The 22,814-nt window shown below is 44.8% G+C and overlaps 1 protein-coding gene across 5 annotated transcripts in view; it reads left to right on the top strand.

Annotated features, from left to right (window-relative positions):
* ERBIN (erbb2 interacting protein) overlaps positions 1-22,814 on the top strand; it is a 251,664-nt gene that overhangs the window by 72,333 nt on the left and 156,517 nt on the right. For all 5 annotated transcript variants that reach the window (XM_073584218.1, XM_073584219.1, XM_073584217.1 and 2 more), the window contains one exon: positions 19,784-19,837. The gene's annotated coding sequence lies outside the window, so the exon portion shown is untranslated. The remainder of the gene's footprint in view (positions 1-19,783; positions 19,838-22,814) is intronic.

The following is a 22,814-nucleotide window of genomic DNA, read 5'->3' as shown; positions in this document are numbered from 1 at the left end:
AAAACTTTTTGACAGTTAGTGATCAATGAGTGGAACAAGCTGCCACGAGAAGTGGTGAGTTCTCCTTCAATGGATGTCTTCAAACAGAGGCTGGACAGACATCTGACTGGGATGATTTGGCGAATCCTGCTTTGAGCAGGGGGTTGGACCAGATGGCCCAGGAGGTCCCTTCCAACTCTATGATTCTATGATTCTAAGGCAGCCGACACCCTGCAGGGCTGCTGGTGATCCTTTCTGCTCTGAGCTCTTGCATCCAGTTTAGTTCCTGTCTACTTAAAGCTAAGTTTTTTGCCCTGCTATTATTCCATGAGATTTTGTCTGGTTTCCTTAGTGTTTGTATTCAGCAGTCCTGGTTGGGACTGGCTGAATTCCATTTTTGTCTCTGATCAGTTGATCTCTTTGCTCTGTTTTCAGAATATACCTGAGTGCTGATATAGTGATTTTTGAAGTCTAGCGACTTCAGGGCCTTTTTCCCTATCAGACGGTTGAGACATTTTTGGTAGGGTTTTTTGCGGATTGCAGCCAGCTTCTTTTCTGTCTTGTCTTATCTAGTTAGTTGGGCTCCATCGTTTGCTCAGCCTGTCTTTCTGTCTGTGTTTGTGTTTTCATCTGTATTTCACCGACAATACATGTTGGGGGCTGTCTGTTATGAATGAGTCACCGAAGGAGGAAAAAACAAAAATACAAGCTAAGTCGAGAAAACCGGAGAGGTTGGTAGCTATCGGATTGCAGACCCCTGATCCTATTCATACAACTAACAGTAGCTGTGGGGGGTTCCTACGGAGCCCTAGACCCCTCGTTCACAGCCGGAGAACTAAATAAGCCTAAAGAAAGAAAGGGGAAATTTAAACTGCCCCAGAGCAGACCCCAAAGCAATAGACAGCCCCCAACATGTATTGTCGGTGAAAAGCAGATGAAAACACAAACACAGACAGAAAGACAGGTTGAGCAAATGATGGGGCCCAACTAACTAAATAGGAAAGGACAGAAAAGATGCTGGCTGCAATCCGCAAAAATTCTGCCAAAATAATGTCCAACACGTCTGATAGAAAAAAGGTCCTGAAGTCACTAGACTTCAAAATCACTATATCAGCACTCAGGTATATTCTGAAGACTGAGAAAAAGATCAACTTGACCAGAGACAAAAATGGAGCTCAGCCTGAACTAACAAGGGCAGGCAGAACACAAACACTAAGTAAACAGACACAATCTCATTGAAAATTAAGAGAGCAAAAACTTAGCTTTCAGAAGACAGGTACTGAACTGGTTTGCAAGAGCCCAGAGCAGAAAGGATCACCAGCAACCCTGCAGGGCATCAGCTGCCTTATATCCACTCAGTGATTCCGGGTGTCCAATCACTCTCCGCCTGTTCAGATGGCAGATTTTTCCCATCCCAATCAATTTCAGTACCTCTCTTCACCAGCAGAGGGAGTTCATCAGACATCAACGGTGAAGGGGAAAATGAATTCACAACAGCTGTCTATTGCTTTGGGGTCTGCTCTGGGGCACTTTAGATTTCCCCTTTCCTTCTTTAGGCTTATGTAGTTCTCCGGCTGTGACAAGGGGTCTAGGACACCGTAGGAAACCCCCACGGCTACTGTTAGTTGTTGTGTATAGGATCAGGGGTCTGCAATGCGATAGCTACCAACCTCTCCGGTTTTCTGGACTTAGCTTGTATTTTTGTTTTCTCCTCCTCCGGTGACTCATTCATAACAGCAGACCAGTCAATCGAAGAGAAGTGCCAAGATGGAAGGAAAACAAGTAGATGGGAAAGTGTACCGAATTGCTGATACATGCCAGGGGTGCACCGAGCATCTGTGCTTGGTTTGAGCAGTCATTTAGTGCTGACAGACTCCTTTCAAAGCTGTGTCTGGGCTGAAGTATGCCTTCGTTTTGCTAATTTTTCGTGGGCAGATTGGAAGAAAACCGCATAAAACTGTTGAGCCTAGTGATTGGCAGCAGTGCTCTTGTGTTGCAGTTATGCCACCACTGCAGTCATGTCAACCAAGATCAGAGGCACCTTTGGAGACAAAAGCAAGGAAATAATGACCAAAATGGATCCATTCCTAGAAGGAGGACTCCATTCATTTTTTATGAAGTCCGTCTGTTTTCTATTTTCTGACCATTTTTTAATAACAGAAAAAAAGGTTGACGTCTCATTTTTTTATTTTCCATGGTGGAAAAAAACCCGACACAAAATGAAATCCAGGCCAATCCCATAATTGAGCATTTCACCAATTTCCTTTTGGGGGGCAATAAAGTTTACAGCTGGCAATATTACGGCAGCACACCGCTAATGGCGGTGTGTATCGGTAATCTTCTTTATCCTGAGTATTGTTATCATAACTTTACGATTCTTTCTTTTTAGCATCTTGCCTTTATCTCATGCATGACCTTGTTCTATCTTCTACCCTTCGCCATGTCCATGTCTTCCTCAACCCCCCCCAGGGCCGGAGCATGTTAGCAGATGTTACACTAGCTGCTGGCCGGTGTATGTAGGCTGCAGGCAATCATCCCTTGGCGACGTGTTTCATTGTGAGTGGCACCAGTGACATCAGGCTTTATGATGTCTTCAGCAGCTGCAGTCTGTCTTCACAGTGTATATTCTTCCTGCCCGTAAGTCGCTCATCACCCCGAGTCTTTCACCACAATGAATAATAGTTTTAATGATGCTTATTTCGTCTTACTTTTAGGATCAGACGAGGCTTTCTAAGCTTCCTCCTGGCATTGCTTCTGTTCTTAAAGGAGCCACACTATTTTCTGACTTACACTGCGCTGTCATGTTCATTGGGTTTGGCTAGGTTCACATTTGCGGATGGAGGAGCAGCGGAGGGATGCGTACTTCCTCCGTGAAGCTCTGCCCACTGCCACACCTCCAGTCAGCTTCACGAAGGAAGTCCGCATCCCTCCGCAGCTCCTCCATCCGCAAATGTGAAGCCGGCATTAGTCATTTTGTGTGCTGTGGTCAGGAAATGGGTGGGGTTTTTTTTCGTTTTTTTTTTTAGTGCCCCTATTTACCATGCCAGTTTTTTTGTTTTGTTTTTGTTTTTTTTTTAAGCTTGCACCCAATTCGCTATTTTTTTGCACCTGTCTTTAAGTCTACCTCATGTTTCTATATTTGCTTGCCTTTTTTTTTTCCCACTTTGGGCAGACTTTAGTGATCTAGATGTTCTCGCTCGATGCATCAATTGTGACTTTAAAAAGAACAAAATAAAAATCTAAATTTGGCACCAATTTTCTCCAGTCTTTCCAGTCCAGTTTTTGCAACAGTTAAATTGTGACTTTCGGCACCAAAAGTGTAAAAAAAAAAAAATTACGTTCAAAACTAAAAGCTCATACTTGCTTTGCACCAAATTGATGAATTTGTCGCCAAAAAAGGCAACTAAAGAAGATAAAAAAGGAAGGTGACTTAAAAAATACAGATGATGAATCAAGGCTGGATTGTTGGAGATCCAAGTAGATTTATGTAGGAGTATAAACTGTGTTCCAAATTATTATGCAAAAAGAGTTTAGGAGTGATAAGGTTAGAATTTTTTGGTTTGTCATTTAAACTCATTGACAGTGATGTGTGTCAGGGCTCTTTATATCACTGAAAGCAATTGCAGACACCTGTGCAAATTAGTTTGGCAGGTGTGTCCAAATAAAGGCAAGACTACTTAAGAAGGCTGTTCCACATTATTAAGCAGCCTACATTTTTTGCCAAAATGGGAAAGAAAAAGGATGTGTCGGCTGCTGAGAAGCAACAAATTGTGGAGTATTTAGGTCAAGGCATGACTACAATCAATATTGCCAAGACACGTCATCGTGATCATCGCACAATCAAGAAGTATGTAGCTGATTCCCAGCACACACGTGTGCGTACTGATAAGGAAAAATTGAGGACTCTTTCCAGCAGGCAATTGCATCAGGTTAAAAGAGCAGCTGCAAAAATGCCTTGTTATAGCAGCAGACAAGTTTTTGAAGCTGCTGGTGCCTCCAACGTCCCCCAAACAACAAGATGCAGGGTCCTTCAGAGGTTTGCAGCTGTGCGTAAGCCATCCTGTCGACCACCTCTATCCACTGCACACAAGCAGAAACGGCTCCAGTGGGCCAAACGATACATGAAGACTGACTTCCAAACTGTTTTGTTCACCGATGAGTGCCGTGCAACGCTCAATGGTCCAGATGGATGGAGTGGAGGATGGCTGGTTGATGGACACCCCATGAAAACACGGCTAAGGCGCCAACAAGGAGGAGGTGGAGTGATGTTTTGGGCTGGAATCATGGGGAGAGAGATTGTTGGCCCCTTTAGGATCCCTGAAGAGGTAAGATGAACTCCATAATCTATGTGGAGTTTCTAAAACAGCACTTCCTGCCATGGTTCAAGATGAAGAACCGTGCTTTCCGCAGCAAGATCATTTTCATGCATGATAATGCACCGTCTCATGCTGCAAATAACACATCTGCATCTCTGGCTGCTATGGGAGGGCAAACTTATGGTGTGGCCACCATCTTCCCCTGACCTCAACCCCATTGAGAACCTCTGGAACATCATCAAAAGGAGTGTCTATGATGGCGGGAGGCAGTTCACATCTAAGCAACAGCTCTGGGAGGGTATTCTGTCCACATGCAAAACAACTTAAGCACAAACCATCCAAAAACTGACAAATTCAATGGACGAGAGAGTTCAGAAGCTTCTTTCCAACAAGGGGTCCTATGTGCAAATGTAACATCACCTAGAATAAAGTTTTGACTTGAAAACTGTTTGATTTCATTTTGTAATAAGCTGATAATGCTTATAATTTCACAATTGACCATTTTTTTGTTCAAAATAAAAATAAAAAGGTTGAAAACTCTGCTGTGCATAATAATTTGGAACATGCATTTTGAGTGTTTCACTGTTTTCATAGGCAGTTTATTCAAAAACATTGCAATTATACTAGAATATTAGATAACTGGAAAATAACAATGACTGCAATTCATATAGGTAATTTAGAGAAAATATGAGGAAATATTTTTTGCATAATAATTTGGAACACTGTATAAGGCCACACAAAATATTAGTAAGTGATTGGTGAAGGCATCTTCTTCGGGTTAATTGATCCATTTGTTTCTTCAGACCACCCTCCATGGCTCCTCTATTATGTAGGCAATTGTGAATGTTGTTCTTTCCAGAGAATAAGGGCCCCGTCACACAAAGCGACTCACAAGCGATCCCGACAACGATATCACCTAGTCGCTATGTGATTGCTGGTGAGCTGTCAAACAGGCAGCTTCACCAGCGATCAGAATTGGCGACACGTGGGTAACAAGCGACGCACGTCGCTTAGTTACCTGCAGTGTATCTTAGTTACTAGCGCGCTGATGCAGGGAGCTGGTAACCAAGGTACACATCAGGTTTCTAAGGGGCACGCAGCACTTGGAAACCCGATGTGTACCTTGGTTACCAGCTCCTGCTCGCTGGTCTCCTGCCTGTCACACGCAGCGATGCGTGCTGGCCAGCGGGAGACCAGCGACCCCTAAAATGTCCAGACATTTCAACAGCGATCAGCGATACCCTGCGGGGCCCCTGGGGGGGCTGGTCGCTTATAGCTGTACCACACAGTGATCTCGCTGGTGAGATCGCTGTTGCATCACAAAACTTGTGACTCCGCAGCGATCTCAGGGGCTTAAGACAAGTTGTTCCAGACAGCTCTGGCAGCCACTTATCTCATAGGAGACCGTTACAGAGGGATTAGTATAATGGCTGACCACATCAGATTGTAGTCAGATTCCGTCAAAATCAGAGAGATAGTTGTCAGCAGCACACATAAATGTTTAGTTTCCTACTACATGTGTTAGGGTTGCGGATCGCACTAAATATAAAATATAAGGAAGTGCGATCGCAACCCGGGGTCCACCGTGCAGAGATGGAAACTGCTGCTCGGTAACGGCGGAGCACTAAACACCGGGGGGTTAACCGCTGAACCGGTGTGTACAGGAGCGACCTCTGTTGCCTCACACTGGAACAAGTGCCATAGCCTGTTTATCCTCACAGGACTCGGCAGGAGTGCGCTAGTGCTAAGACAAAGGACTCTACCCCAAGGACTCAGGGTTAGAGCCCCTCTAGTCCCACTAGCGCTCAGCACCGCAACAGCAATGCCTGAACAGACACTTAGGCTATGTACACATGCTGCGGTTTTGGCCGCTGTGGATCTGCAGCAGTTTTGCAGACAGTGTACAGTAGCATGTAAATCTATGTGATTTACAATCTGCTGTACACATGGTACACATGCTGTGCTGTGGATCTGCAGCAGTTTTGCAGACAGTGTACAGTAGCATGTAAATCTATGTGATTTACAATCTGCTGTACACATGGTACACATGCTGTGGATTTTTAACTGCGGAAAAGCTGCGGTTTTGAATCCGCAGAAAGAAATGACGTCACTTATTTTCTGCGGATTCTGCTGCGGTTTACCATCTCCTCCATTGTAGAGGTGATAAACCGCAGGGGAAAATCTGGCCAATCCGCAGGTAAAACCACAGGTCATTTTACCTGCGGTTCCGCAGATACAAATCCGCAGACCAATCCGCAGCGTGTGCACATAGCCTTATAGAATGCTGTGCCCTGTTAGTGTAGGGTCGGACAGGTTCTCAGGATGCAGTGACGAGACACTAGACGAATGGTGGTTTTTGAAATCACTTTTATATAACTCTAGCCGATGGGCTAGGCTGAACAAAACAAGAATAAAGTACAACAACAACAACAGTCCACGCAAGGACTCAACAATCTTAACCAAATATAGTTTCACTTAGCCTTCCAGGGACTGCTGGGTTCGGTAGCGTGGCCGCGTTGAGGTTGCTGAGGCGGCTGTCCTGAGGAAAGTGATGTCGGTGGGGGCAACAGGCCCTGAAGAAAATAAAACCGTTGGGGCGTAACAAGCCCTGAAGAAAACGAGGACGTTGGGGCGCAACAAGCCCTAAAGGAAACGAGGACGTTGGAGCACAACAGGCCCTGAAGGTAACGCTGCCGCTGGGGCGCAACAGGCCCTGAAGGTAACGCTGCCGCTGGGGCGCAACAGGCCCTGAAGAGAACGCTGCCGCTGGGGCGCAACAGGCCCTGAAGGAAACACTGCCGCTGGGGCGCAACAGGCCCTGAAGAAAGCAATGCCGTTGGGGCGCAACAGGCCCTGAAGAAAGCGCTGCCGCTGGGGCGCAACAGGCCCTGAAGAGAACGCTGCCGCTGGGGTGCAACAGGCCCTGAAGGAAACACTGCCGCTGGGGTGCAACAGGCCCTGAAGAAAGCGCTGCCGCTGGGGCGCAACAGGCCCTGAAGAAAACTCTGCCGCTGGGGCGCAACAGGCCCTGAAGAAAGCAATGCCTATGGGGCTCAACAGGCCCTGAAGAAAATGATGGAGGTGGCGCGCGGTGATGATGCAGTTCCCCAGAAGGCCTGTAGCCGTCCTTTACCAAGGAGTCTCTTCCTAAGCCAGGGTAGCGAGCCTTTTTCCCCACCTGTGACAAAGTGGCGTATCTTGAGGCCGATGATGGCCGGGTCGGCGTGATGGGGGAAGGCTGGGGGGAAGGGCCCAGGTCTCTGTGGCCTGGTTACCGGTACTCACGGCCACAACCTGAGGTATAGTTCCTCTCTCTCCAAGGCGGGGGTTAGCGGGGATTATTCTCTCAGAACTGGAGCGGGGAGCAGTCTCTGGGCACAGTCTCTCACGTCTCTCTTGTCGGTAAATCGGCCGCTTTCTCCTCGCAGGCTCCTCTCGGTGCCCCTGCAAGTCACCCTGCGTCCTGCCTTCACTCCCTCTCTTCCCCAACTGCCACTTCAGCGCGTCCCCTGCTCCTTTTACCCTAGCCCCTCCCCCTGTTGCCCTGACAACCTCAGTCGCATGTCTCCCTTTGTAATTCCCCTGTTGTGCTTCCTTCAATAACTCTGATGGCGGTCCCCTTGGTTCCGGCCCAAACACTATATGGGGGTCCTCCTCCCCACATTAGCAGTCACAGGGTGCAGCTGAATGTTGCTTACCGCACTATGCGCGTACAGCACAGCTATGGTGGATGCCACTAACCAGCCTAAATTCTGGCCTGGAAAGCGCATAGGACGCGCACAGCGCCGCAGTAATGGATGCTGCAGTACCTGCGGTAGCGTAGTGCCTTAGGTAGATTGGCGCACTCAGGTGCTAGCATGTGTGAGGAGCTGGGAGCACTGTGGCGCTATGCAGTGCCACAACTCAGCGCTGACTCTGAACTCTAAACCCTACTAACATGCGTATCAAAGGGAAGGGGTTTCATAATGAGTCGTTCAGCGGTTCACAAGCATCCATCATCACTCACATCTCTACCAATTACTATGTATACTAGCGCATGGCCGTGCGGCCATGCGACTCTCTTATAGCAGCGTCCTTCTGGGATCTCCCTAGTGGTCCAATGGGAGCAGCAATAGGATCTGAGCATGTGACCTCAGATCTCCAATGAGAGGACTTCTCATGGGCATGCTCAGTGGGCTGAAAGAAGGGCTTAATCCCAAGAGCTGCTCATTGCTGGCTATTGCAGGTTACCATAGCTGAACCCTGATTGGCAGCAGTAACCAATCCAACAGAAGTAGACTGAGCAAGACGCTGGGAACGACATCTTTGGTGAGCAGGCTCCACTGCGGCCGGTGAGGAATGGGAGACCGGAGAATGCAAGGGTCTGAATTCCTTCTGTGCAGAGGCAGGAACCTGATGCCTAACAACATGGGTATGCACTCTCCCATCCAAGGGCAGACATATCATTGGTGCAACCTGTAGAGCCGCACAGGGGCCCCAGGAGGTAAAAGGGCCATTACCACCTCCAAAGCAGGTGGAATTGTGCATTATGGTTAGCTATTTGGCTGTGAAGGACCCATCCATTGTTCGTCTGTGTCCGCCACTGATCCCAGTAAACAAAATGATGGCTGAGTAGACATACGGGTCCTCCCGAGTCCTGACATTTATTTCTTGTACTTCCCATGAAATTCCCGTTATTGGGGCCTCTGATCATATATTTCGGCATTGTGCCTTCCCTCTTTTATCCTCTTAGCACCTTATGTGACTTCTGAGTGGCATAACTCGGGGGCGTGTCCCTGCACAGTCTTTCATTATCCAATCAGTGATGATACTGCCCAATTGTGTAGGGACACATCTCTTTAACAAGGAGAACGGTAACACCCAGTTGTCAATTTATAGATATATTTCTTGAAGAGGTAACAGAGGAACGGCACTATTCTAGAGTTGCAAGAAACGATGCTTCAGGATATCGATCTCATGAGGAATACAAGTATTTACTAAAATAGACCTGTGGGGAGCACAGAACTATGGAGGTACGAGGGGCAAGTAGCTGTATTTGAAGTCTGGGTTCATTGAGCGTTCACAACTGGTCTGTGGGAGAGAGAAATGTCTGAATATTCCGCTCACTGTGATCAGTCAGCGCCTGATGGAGGATTACTAATAATGAGCTGCGCCCAAATCCGTGTCGAAGAAAATGAAGAATGATGCTCTTCTGTGCCCTGCACAAATATTGATGCCATACATGGTGGAGCTGCCCAATACTGAAATAAAAAAATATTGATTACATAGTATACTTCCCAACGTGAGCACAAATAACAGCTAAAACGCCTTTCTGAAAAAGCTCATTAGCATAATAGAAGTGGCAAAACTAAAGAAAAATAGAAAAGAAATCCGCTCAGCGCTTATTTAAAAGTTGATGCCCTGATGGTGGATGGATCCCAGGTGACGCAATAGAACTGAAGAGGAAGAAAGACGTCGTGACCCAGCATCGACGCAACAATAAAGTGTCACTATTTCTTCTTCGTGAAAAATATACAAAAGATATTTATAAACGAAAAACATCGGCCTACGAGTTTCTCATCCATTGCAATCCACCCATTAGTAAAAACACAGCTCCTGCATGGGCGTATGGGTTTAATAAGTATGTGAGTCCATCCAGCCCCCTGTAATAAGTGGTCCATCCACAGACCACTCTGTGTTCGCAGCTCATGTGGGAATGGATCACTGTTAAATGTGGTGTTTTGACCGATTTGTGGGGTTGTCAGGCTCTAAACCGGCCTTTATCAACCACATGTAACTTTTCCTATGTGATATACATTTTTTTGTCCCCTAGAGTAGTTACCCATTGGTTCTGTTGTTTTATAAACGGGGAGGTGACGGAGTAAATGAGTGTCAACGCTAAAAAAATTGTGGTGGAAGGACAACCTCTACAATTGTTGAGGAGAGCCTTAAGATCAAATACTTAATTAACCTCAAGACATAAGAGATTGAGAGGAACTACCCACAAAGTGTATTATTTTACCTTGAGCTTTTTCAGATTAAAGTGTGACACTAAAGATGGCTGCCATGTGGACCATGTGTTGGTATGCAAAATGACGCCTATCCTGATGACCTCATGGATCCGCCCACGAAGACGCCCACTCTGATGACCTCATGAACCAACCCAGCCTGATGACCTCATGAACCAACCCAGCCTGATGACCTCATGAACCAACCCAGCCTGATGACCTCATGAACCAACCCAGCCTGATGACCTCATGAACCAACCCAGCCTGATGACCTCATGAACCAACCCAGCCTGATGACCTCATGAACCAACCCAGCCTGATGACCTCATGAACCAACCCAGCCTGATGACCTCATGAACCAACCCAGCCTGATGACCTCATGAACCAACCCAGCCTGATGACCTCATGAACCAACCCAGCCTGATGACCTCATGAACCAACCCAGCCTGATGACCTCATGAACCAACCCAGCCTGATGACCTCATGAATAAATTAATAATAATAAAGCTCTCTCTCTCTCTCTCTCTTGCTCTTGGAGCTGTGCCATAGATTGATCAAAGAGAGGTTACATCCGACACTTTCTCTGGTGTGATTTCTTTAGTGCGCACTGATCAATATCCATTGGGCCAGGAGCAGGCAACTGCCTGGGATTATCGTTTTTTGATCCCACCATTACAGACAATGATAAGTTGTTAATGGCTAATAAATTGCTCAGTAGCACAGATGAACCATCAGAGCACGCTAACCTACATGAGTTGATAATTTTACATAGTTATCTAATCTATTCTAGAGCTTTTGTTAAAGTAGTTTTTGAAACGTCATAATATAATGCTCGGCATTTGCTTACAACTTGCAGGACATATTGCTTTTGTTCTTCATCTTTTGTCAGAAGGTCGTTAAAGTCGGTTACTTCCTACCTCTTTTAATTTTTCTTTCCTAACTTTTGGATTTACAGCCCTAGCGTCCTCTGATGGTTCATCTGTGCTACTGAGCAATTTATTAGCCATTAACAACTTTTCATTGTCTGTAATGGTGGGATCAAAAAACGATAATCCCACCAACTCTGCATTCAAATACCACAAATGGTTCGAAAATTTGGTCAGGGCTATTTCTGCAATGTTGTTGTCACATTCTTTATAGTCTAACAGACTATGCAAGATACCTAAATCTTAAAATACCTCAATTTGGATTTTTTCAAACTTTGAGCGACGAGCGGCACGGGTTAACGTCGTTTGATCGAGCTCAAATTTTGGCTATCTCAATATCTGGAAAGGGGAATCGTTTTGTGGGGTCCAGACGGACAAAATTCCGACATCGATTTTTTGCGGTCACCCTAATGTGCACTAGCCCTTACTCCTGTGCTATTAGACCAGTTTGCCATTCAGAAATTCATGAATGCTTGATGACCAACCCCAAAGAAGCCATAATGGTTACAGAAATCAAAAGTTAACCTTAGGTCTATAAGTTTCGTCTTCCATTTCTCTGCATGTCAAAATATTTATTAATGTAAACTGTATAGGTTGTTATTAGATCAGTGCAGTGTTGGCCTGTCAGAATATTCTATTGAGTGCTATAATAACAAAAATATACAGGAAATTCCATTTTTTCGTTTCGACCCCCGATAATCCTAATCTATGACACACATTGAGGACCAAACAGAAAGTGGTCAGCATCATATGCAAAGAAATACACCTCTCTATTTAATCAGTTTGTACTACAATTTCACTGCTTTTAATCTTTATACATTTTTAAATCAGTTTTTTATATTTTTTTTTTAAAGATTTATGGCAAATGTTTTCTTTTCGCACACCATCTGTATTAAAACATGAAAACAATAGAATTCATTTTCCCACTGACCACTGGCTTTTTTTTTTTTTTTATTTATAAATAATCTTAAAGTTCTGATGTTTCAGGAAACAACACATGTACATAATCGATGGAAAGGTCATTGTGAAAGGAGGGGGAGAAGGGTCAGCTCTGACCTCTCCTATTGTGATTGGTGGATGCGATATTATCAGCTCTGTATAGTGGAGTTACTCCTTATTGTAATCCTGCCTCTGATGAGGCGTCTGCTAAAAACGCTTCCTGAAAGGACAGGAAGTATGAGTGTAAAAAAAAAGCTCCTTTGGTCAGTGTGAAAATTGTAATCTTGTAATTTTCATACTGGCCACTAGAGCTTTTTGGACTCCTAGTTGATCTTTCAATTACTATAATACTTTATTTAAACAGTAGGACACTTCCTGAGGATACGACCTCCTTAATGAACTTCGGGAGACCCATGATCCAAACCTAATATTAAAGATACTCTGACCCAGTAGGCTTGCCATGTCACTATGGCTCTTGTTAAAATTGTTCATCTCCCTACGCTTGGCCATTTAGCCTGATTCCAACACTTCAAAAACTGGTCTTTAACTTTCTACCTAATATATTCCAACCCTTGCCAGGTGCCATTGTCCCAAGATAATCAGTGCTATTCCCCTCACTCATTTGGGGTTTTAAGGCCTCCAGTCCATGCATATTAAACTAAAACCAGCCGATATTGACAAGATAGACCAACAGTCTGTCATGTATGATTCTCATGCAGCTTGAGCTTTATGGCCTGAACCTCTTGTTATTTAAGCAGTCGGCTGCTGCCAGCATGTATGGCGGTGGTTTTCTTTGCTGCTCTCTTGGCTCGAGCAAGGCGACCACTCATGAGTATGGAGAAGGATCAGTCATTTTGCCACTTGTGATCTAATTTTATTGCGGCCTTTAGCTTTATGGCTGATAGGTGCACGTACTCGTGATCGTATAGTTGGATGTCCTCCACCTTGGACGACACATTTGTTCTGGTGCCAGTAGTACCAGGCTTGTGATTGTCTTCTGAGATGATAGGATTTCATTGTCAGTACTAATAGAATCCACAATCCGTGCAGCATCGAAGACATGTTATTCCTGCAAACAATGTGGACAGCTATACGAGGCTACAGTAATAAGCCTTGATGATGCATTCACTGAATATTTGTTTGTAATGAATATAATGAATTAATCCTTTTCTCCGTATTGAATATTTCTTCTAGAGTAGTATTTATACAAAGATACAATACCCATCTGTGTGTCCATACAACACCAGGACAAAGAGTGAATGACCCATAAAGCAGTTTGTGTTTTTGTTTTTGTATTTTTTATTTCCAGCCGAACTCAGACCTTTTGCTGTTATGTGCCATTTTTAGATCTTCAATATCCCTTCCAAGGTCAATAAGTGAAGTAACACATGGCCCACTGAGGGCTTGTAACATTAAAGGGATTGGCTGGGAAGCTGATATTGATGACTTATCAGGATAGGTCATCAATACTAAATCAAGGGGTCCAACACCGGCACCCCTAACAATTAGCTGTTTTAAGCTCCAGCCACGATTTGATATAACAATTGAATAGAGGTGAAAAACACAGCTTCATTTAGTATAGTGCTGCTCTCATGGAAGGCCTGAAAATACTCTCCTATTCTCTTCAATAACAACTGATTTTTGGGGATATAGCATCTTAGTACCCCTGCATGAATAACCCCTTTAAGAACCATTTTTTTTATTGGTTGCAAAAAGCATTAATATTACTGATGCTTCATTGGATGTAACACAGACTGCAGTGTCAAAAGCTATTCCAGACCCATAATGCTCAGATTTGTTGAGGGTCTGCATATCAGTTACCACACTGGTAATGGCAGTGCTGGAGACACAAGTGTAAAGTGACTGCAGGCGGTAGCCATGGCCGAGCTGCTGCTCCATATCGCCCTGGCATTTTGCAGGAAAATCTTGTCCCAGTCCCAGTGTGCTATAATGTGTGGGGTGGATCACTTACTTGTAGGCCGCAAGCCTTCGCCATCTGCAGGTCTCCATTTTCATGAGTCACTGCACATGGATCAAGGGACAGACATCTGTCTGACATGATTTAGTGAATCCTGCATTGAGCAGGGGGTTGGACGAGATGACCCTGGAGGTCCCTTCCTACTCTACTTTTCTATTCTAAGGGTCCCGTTTCACATAGCGACGCACCAGCGATCCCGACAACGATACAACCTGGTAGGGATCGCTGGTGCGTCGCTAGTAAGCTGCCAAACAGGCAGATCACTTCAACGACGCACCAGCGATCCCAACAACGATGCGGCCTGGTAAGGATCGCTGGTGCGTTGTCAAACAGCAGCAATTCTGAACGAATCCAGCCTGCGTCCCTGAGTTCTGCGTCGTCCATGAGATCGCTCGTCGGTGTCAATCACAGCAATGCATGCTGGCCAGCGGGACGCCGATGATGAAAAAATGGCCCAGGACATTCGAGCACGATCAGCGATATCCAGCGGGGGGCCGGTCGCCGCTACGTGTCACATGTAGCGAGATCGCAGGCGAGATAGCTGTTGCGTCACAAAATCGGTGACGCATCAGCGATCTCGCTAGCGATCTCGCTATGGGAGACGGGGCCTTAAGATTCTATGACATCCGGTTCGTTTCAACAGCCAAACATTTACTGGAGAGTTCAAGTTAATCAGATTAAGCAGAAGATTGATAACATCAGAGACAGTTTTGGTCAACAACCCCCAGAGCCCCTCCTCCCGACTTCCCAGCCCTCCACCTCCAAAACCAACTTCTCCACCATTACAGAAGATCGACTCTCCACTCTACTCTCAATATCACATCTCACCACCTGTGCACTTGACCCGATCCCATCCCACTTCACCCCAAACCTCACCACAGTCTTCATCCCAACCCTAACCCATCTCTTCAACCTATCACTAACAACTGGTGTTTTCCCCTCAAGCTTTAAACATGCCTCCATCACACCTATCCTCAAAAAGCCCTCTCTTGACCCATCCTCTGTATCTAGCTATCGCCCTATATCACTTCTCCCCTATGCCTCCAAGCTACTGGAACAACACGTCTACCTTGAACTGTCCTCCCATCTCTCTTCTTGCTCCCTCTTCGACCGCTTACAATCTGGCTTCCGGCCACACCACTCCACTGAAACCCCCCTTACTTAGGTCACCAATGACCTCTTAACCGCCAAGAGCAAGCGACACTACTCTGTCCTCCTCCTCCTGGACCTGTCAGCTGCCTTTGATACAGTGGACCATTCCCTATTATTACAGACCCTGTAATCCCTTGGCCCTATCCTGCATCTCATCATACCTAACAGACCGGACATTCAGCGTCTCCCACTCACACACCACCTCCTCACCTCGCCCCCTATCTGTCGGAGTCCCACAAGGTTCAGTCCTAGAACGCCTGCTCTTCTCCATTTACACCTTTGGCCTGGGACAGCTCATAGAATCTCATGGCTTTCAGTATCATCTCTATTCTGATGACACACAGATCTACATCTCTGGACCAGATATCACCTCCCTACTAACCAGAATCCCTCATTGTCTGTCCACTATTTCATCCTTCTTCTCCGCTAGATTTCTGAAACTTAACATGGGCAAAACAGAATTCATCATCTTTCCCCCATCTCACGTGACCCCCCCCCCCAACAAACCTATCCATTACAGTAAATGGCTGCCCACTCTCCCCAGTCCCACAAGCTCGCTGCCTCGGGGTAATCCTTGACGCTGATCTCTCCTTCAAACCACATATCCAAGCCCTTTCCACTTCCTGCCGACTTCAACTCAAAAATATTTCACGAATCCGTTCATTCCTCAGCCAAAAATCTGCAAAAACCCTAGTCCATGCCCTCATCATCTCTCGCCTTGACTACTGCAACCTCCTGCTCTGTGGCCTCCTCTCGAACACTCTCGCACCCCTCCAATCTATTCTAAACTCTGCTGCCCGACTAATCCACCTGTCCCCCCGCTATTCCCCAGCTTCTCCCCTCTGTCAATCCCTTCACTGGCTCCCCATTGCCCAGAGACTCCAGTACAAAACCCTAACCATGACATACAAAGCCAGCCACAACCTGTCTCCTCCATACATCTGTGACCTGGTCTCCCGGTACTTTCCTGCACGCAACCTCCGATCCTCACAAGATCTCCTTCTCTACTCCCCTCTTATCTCCTCTTCCCACAATCGCATACAAGACTTCTCTCGCGCATCACCCCTACTCTGGAACTCTCTACCACAACATATCAGACTCTCACCTACCATCCAAACCTTCAAAAAGAGCCTGATGACCCACCTCTTCCGACAAGCCTATAACCTGCAGTAATCACTGATGGACCAAACCGCTGCATGACTAGCTCTACCCTCGCCTACTGTATTCTCACCCATCCCTTGTAGATTGTGAGCCTTCGCGGGCAGGGTCCTCTCTCCTCCTGTACCAGTTATGACTTGTATTGTTTAACATTATTGTACTTGTTTTTACTATGTATACCCCTCCTTACATGTAAAGCGCCATGGAATAAATGGCGCTATAACAATAAATAATAGTAATTAAAACACGAAGAACTGGGCACCACACTTTTGGTCCTTTTTTGTTTCCTTAGCACAGCACGCCCTCAACATCACTATCTTTTCCTTAGCCTATCTCCACGTTCATGGACTCTGTCAACCCCTGTGATTTCTGGGCAAGTCCTGCAATCAACCCGGGATCCTTTACCTTCCCTTCTCATGGTTCCACATCCATCACCTCTGTACACCAGAGGATACGGCACACTCTATAGTACTCATGCCGATCCCTGAGCTCTGGATGTTGCAGGAATGTCCGCAAGGGAGAGCTCCCACTGCCCCGTATGATAGATTCTTCTGACACTAGCAGCCCACTGCGACTCAAACATATTATTCGAGAACGCCAAAGTCACTCAGTCTTATATGAGCACGTTTAGTCACTATTACTGTTTTCACAATGAGACCCCATCGCTATAATTTACTTTCCCAACCTGCTTAAACACCTCAGTCTCTAGCGAAAAGACAAAAAGGGGTTGTCTACTTTACTTTAACAAAAATGTCGGGTACAACGATTTTGTGTCATTTACTAATATTTTAATATTATAGGTTCTCCATCCTCACTTGTTAGTACACCCGTCATCACAGACGACACAGTTCTTCTGTCCATAAAATGGCCTCTGATGGAGAAGCATGTGACCACATCTGTCCACCAGCCTTCAAGAATAGAAAAGCACTTTACATGAGGATGATGACAGGTATTGTCACCTGCCCCTCCACTGGTGGCCATTCTGTGGACAGGAGAGCTATGCAGTCTATGAGGAAGTCGGCACTAACATGTGCAGAAGAAGAACCTGCAATACTTATATGTTAGTAAGTGCCACAAAATCGTGTCCCCAACAGGTTTGTTTCACTAAAGTGGACAGCCCCTTTAAACAACCTGAAGCTTAAGTCTCCGCTGTTTAGAGTCCTTTAGAGTTGAACTTTTTGAAGTCGCACCATTATATTTTAGTTTTTGAGTAGTTTCATTTTAAGGCTTGCAAACTGTGTTTAAAATTTCGAGAATGAAGAAAGCGAAGATATGTCTGTTACTGAGAACAGGAAGAGGTTTTTAGTCTGTAAGGGCGGAAGGTGGGTTTTGGTTCCGGTAACTATAACGAGAGGTGTAGCTACTATTTACCAATCTTCTATTAAAGATGGAGGTGTTGGAGGCATAACTGAGGCGATTTCTCTATTCACTTCTTTATTCCCTTCCATTGAGATGTTCATCCAGATGTTCAGAAAACATCATATTATTTATTTTTGAGGGGCTCACAATCTAGATTCCTTATTAGTATGTCTTTTGAGTATCGGAAAAAAACGGAGAACTTGGAGGAAACCCACGCAAACTCCTTGCAGATGTTGTCCTTGGTGGGATTTGAACCAAGGACCCCAGCTCTGCAAAGTAAGAGTGCTAACCACTGAGCCTCCGTGCTTCCCATTGCGGTCATCAGTCTTAGCCAATTATTTGTCCGAAGTGCTTGAAACCGTTTGCGTGGCTTTTGGCAATTATCATTACTCCAATCCGATGGCAGAAATGTTTGTAGAACGACTGGTTCTGCTCATTGTAAAATACAGAGTTTTTTATTTACAGCTTTCAATTTATTTATCATTGAAGGTTAATTAAAGAGGAACTTAACAAAAAGGACCAGGCATTATTTGTTTTTATTATGCTTTGCTTTTATAGTGCCATCACATTCCGCAGCTCTTTACAGACATCATCAGGCATGCTGAGCTCAGACGAAATAGAGCTCAACATGCATGATGATGTCTAGCAGACTAGAAAACAGTCTTGTCTTTTTTTTTTTTAACAAAATCCTATTGTCTACACAGTGTCATCTGGCCAAACAAACTTTTGCGGCAGCCAAACGGCAAGAAATAGACAGTAAAGATGAATCGCTTTTGCAATTCAAACTAGTGGTATGGACCTTTAGATAGTAGAAAAACACTAAAGAAGAAAATAACTTTTTTGTATTAATCTGATATTTAATGCTGAGATATCAAGTATTGATGCGACAAGCAAATTGGCCTGGAAGTGCATTGGAGATGTGTTGATGCACCCTGAGTACGAAGTCCTGCCCCCAATTCACTTCCATCACGGTCCCTGTGTGAATGAACCCTGAGAGCATCATCGTGCCTGATTCACTTCCATCATGGTCCTTGTGTCGATGCACAGTGAAAGCATCATCGAGCCCAATGCGCTTCAAGCACTGTCCATGTGTCTCTGAGAGCATCATCATGCCCCGATGCACTTCCATCACTGTCCATGTATCTATGAACCCTGAGAGCATCATCGTGCTCTGATGCCCATCCGTCTCTGTCCATGTATCTATGAACCCTGAGAGCATCATCGTGCCCAATACACTTCCATCACGGTCCTTCGGTCAATGCAGAGTGAAAGCATCATTGTCCCCAATACATTGTCCATGTGTCTATGCACCCTGAGAGAATCATAGTAGTATTTGATGCACTTCCATCACAGTCAATGTGTCGATGCACCTGGAGAACATCATCATACCCCGATGCACTTCAAGCACTGTCCATGCACCCTAAGAGCATCATTGTACCCCGATGCACTTCCATCACAGTCCATGTGTCTATGTACCCGAGAGCATCATTATGCCCCGATACACTTTCAGCACTGTCTTTGTGTCGATGCACCCGGAGATGACCATCACGCCTCGATGCACTTCCGTCACTGTCCATGTGCCTGTGCACCTTGAGAGCAGGAGGAATAACAGAATAGACTAGTCATTTTAAGGGGAAATTTACTAAATAAAATTACCTTTTTTTTTTTTTTTCTTTTTACACAAATGGTTAAAAGCTGGTGACTTATCACTAGACGATCTTGTCATTCCGCCAAGATATGCTCTCAGCTGTAAACTCTAATCTTGCTATGATCTACCATTATAAAACAAGGGTTTGGTTTAGGAGAAGTCTTCATCGTTTGTAGCATGTTCTTATTTTCTCCTTTCCCCCTTCCCTCGATAATGTGAAATGATGACGCTCTTAACTCTTGAGACGGAAGTTGAAAGGTTTCTCAGATCAGTGTTTTCCTCCTTCATTGTGAAGCTGATGCTCACAGTAACGTCACATCTGTCTTTGCTTGTTTCCACAGAATGTTGGCTTTGAAAGCTCAGGGAGGAAACAGCAGGGAGCGAAAAACAGAGAGGTAAGTGCAGCTTTGACTGATTCTGCGCTGACTTGTTGGAACTTTTTTCTGTTTTGTACAGTTATCTAAAATGTTTTGTCAGTGACTTCCACAACATGGAAGCTTCAATATGTTACGTTACGGACAACTGCCAAACCCTACAGTCAAAAACCCTTCCTACTGTGCTGCGAAATCTCTAGTGCTGCCTGAGTGTGAGGGGTAATCTGGTATCTCTTTCACCAGTTTTGTTACCCTTTCTTATTTTATCGCACGGCGTGTTTTCAAGTAGATACATCTCACATTTACGTAATTGTTAGTAATGGCCCTTTATACACACACCAACTAGATCTATGCATACATCGAGAGAAAGGAGTACAGAAAATTGTTTAAAATGTACTAGTTTATTAGTAAATTCGATCATAACATCATATTTACATACTAAAAAAGTTTTATATGGACAATAGATTTCAAAAAGTGAAAGACACGAACAGTACAAAGTCTGAGGCAGGCACAACTCGTATACGGACCAGGGAATCAACCCCCAATGTGCACCAATATATAACAATAAAGAATGTATTATGGTAGCCCCACTGCAATGTGGCCACAGAATAAAGAGCTTCAATATAAGCAAATGCTTTCAAGTAAAAGCTGCCATTCTTGCTGTGATTATATTTGACGGCTTCCTGAGGAAGTCCACGCAAAACGCGCGCTGGGGTGCGCTGCGTGGTCTGGTTGCGCACAAGTTCCTACATGGGTAAGACTCCGTCTTGATGGCACTATGTTTGTTTTTTTTTTATGTATTGATTTTCCTTTTTTATGGTGTCCCAAATATCTATTGTCCATATAAACTTTTTTAGTATTTAAATATGATGTTATGATAGAATTTACTAATAAACTTTTGTAAATTTTAAACTAGTTTTCTGTACTCCTCTCTCTCAATGTATGCATTTATGTATTGGAGTATACCCGCTATTCCTGATAGTGTTGTTGGCGGCCGTAAGGCTTCTTACTTCTGTGGCACTGCTCCCATTTTTGGCTAGTTGTGGCCCAAACCATCGTTCAACTGACAGCTATCCCCATACACGGGAATGCCTGGCTTCGCTGAGCATTCCGGTGTTCTCTATGAAAGAGCTGCTGCCAGACTTTTCTTTTTTTTTTTTTAATTCGTTTATTAAACACCAGAGTACAAAGAATGCACATCATACACAATGAGTTGTGATAACAGAATACAAAGAAATTGCACACTCTTACAAATAAACAAGGTAATGTGTACATTTCCATCCGAACATATTTAAAGGATTACTGTTTATGTATTTCCCCATACATATATCACTTTAATTTAAATTTCACAAACCTTGTCATGTAACAGTAAGAGCTAACTAAAACTCCTAAACTACATCTACCACTATCTCAACTAACATCTACTATTTCCGCAGCTTGGTTCCTATATCACGTTGTATCGTGCGTGATGTCTCAGTTTTGTAGAGTAAAGTGAGAGGAATTCCACCTCTCCCAGATCTTTTCAAACTTACTCGGGCATCCTCTATTGTGATATAATGTACGCTCATATGGAACAACCGAATTCACCAACTTGATCCAAAATCTAAGGGAAGGATCCGAACCCCCCATCCACCTCAGTGCCAGCACTTTCAGCGCCATAAACAGCGTCTCGCGCAAGAAGACCACAGCATATCGATCCTCCCATACCCCAAACAAGCAAATCAATGGCTCTAGAGGGACAGGGGCCCGCACAAGGGATGTCAGTAGTGTAGTCACCTCTTTCCAATAGTGTAGAATAGTGGGACATTGCCATGCCATATGGATAAAATCAGCATCTGGCGAGTGACATCGCATACATTCTGATGATTGAAGCCGACCCATCCTGAAAAGTCGCAACGGAGTCAAATATGATTGATTTATTATATACATTTGTATCATTCTGTTATTGATAGACGGTGATACTCCAATTGGAGACTCCAGAATCTCCTTCTACTTCTCTCTTTGCGCATCAGGGATGAGACGTTCCCACTTCATCCTTATAGAGCTTAAGGCCGATTCTGCCCCTACTGACAGCATATATGTGTACAAGGAGGATATGAGACCCTGGGGACCCTGTGATTTAAGAATTCCTATCAGAGGTAAAGATGAAATAATACGGTCCACACCCCGTCCCTCGTGTGATTGTAGAGCCGATCTCAGCTGTAAATAGCGAAAAAATTGAGATCTTGGAATATCATGCGCGGCTTGTAACTGTTCAAAAGATTTTAAGGTCCCCTTCTCATACAAGTCTCCCACCTAAGAAATGCCATACTGAGCCCAAAAAACGACGGATGGGTGATTCAGTAGCTCCAAAAAATAATTATTAATCCACAGGGGCATTTCAGCTACAACATCTTTAAACCCTATTACCTTCTTAATTTGCCTCCATATTAATCGAGCCAACCGGAGCAGGGGTAGCAGACGTGGAACATTAGTTTTTTCCAACTCAAGGAAACCTAATGGGCAATCCGCTGGTGCAGCGTGAAGTAGGTGGCTTTCAGAGTTAGGGAGGCAATTACCCGGCATCCATTTATTTAAAGCTTTAGCCTGCACAGCTAAGTAGTACAGGAAAAAATCTGGCAGCGCCACCCCACCTTCCTTCATTGGTCTTTGTAAAGTGGACAATTTAAGTTTGGGCCTAGTTTTCCCCCAAATAAAGGACGTGACCAGAGAATTAAGATTAACAAAAAAGGACTTGGGCACCGCCACCGCACTGTGCTGGAGCGAGTAGCCTAGTTTAGGAAGTAATATCATTTTAATCAGGTTAATGCGTCCAGCCACAGATAGTGGGAGCCTACTCCAAGATACAAATTTAGCTTTAACTAGCTCCAGCAGCGGGTGGACATTTAAGTTGTAGATCAACCGTACTAGTGTTAGAGATGTGGATGCCCAAATATTTAAAACTAGATACAATAGGCAGTGAGGAGAGAGCCTCCAGCTGGGGAATCGGAGCATGGGA

This window comes from Dendrobates tinctorius, unplaced genomic scaffold (genome assembly GCF_039654945.1).
Source record: "Dendrobates tinctorius isolate UK_male_01 unplaced genomic scaffold, ASM3965494v1 ptg000083l, whole genome shotgun sequence".
Classification (NCBI taxonomy): Eukaryota; Metazoa; Chordata; class Amphibia; order Anura; family Dendrobatidae; genus Dendrobates; species Dendrobates tinctorius.
This window is presented reverse-complemented; position numbering and strand designations above follow the sequence as displayed.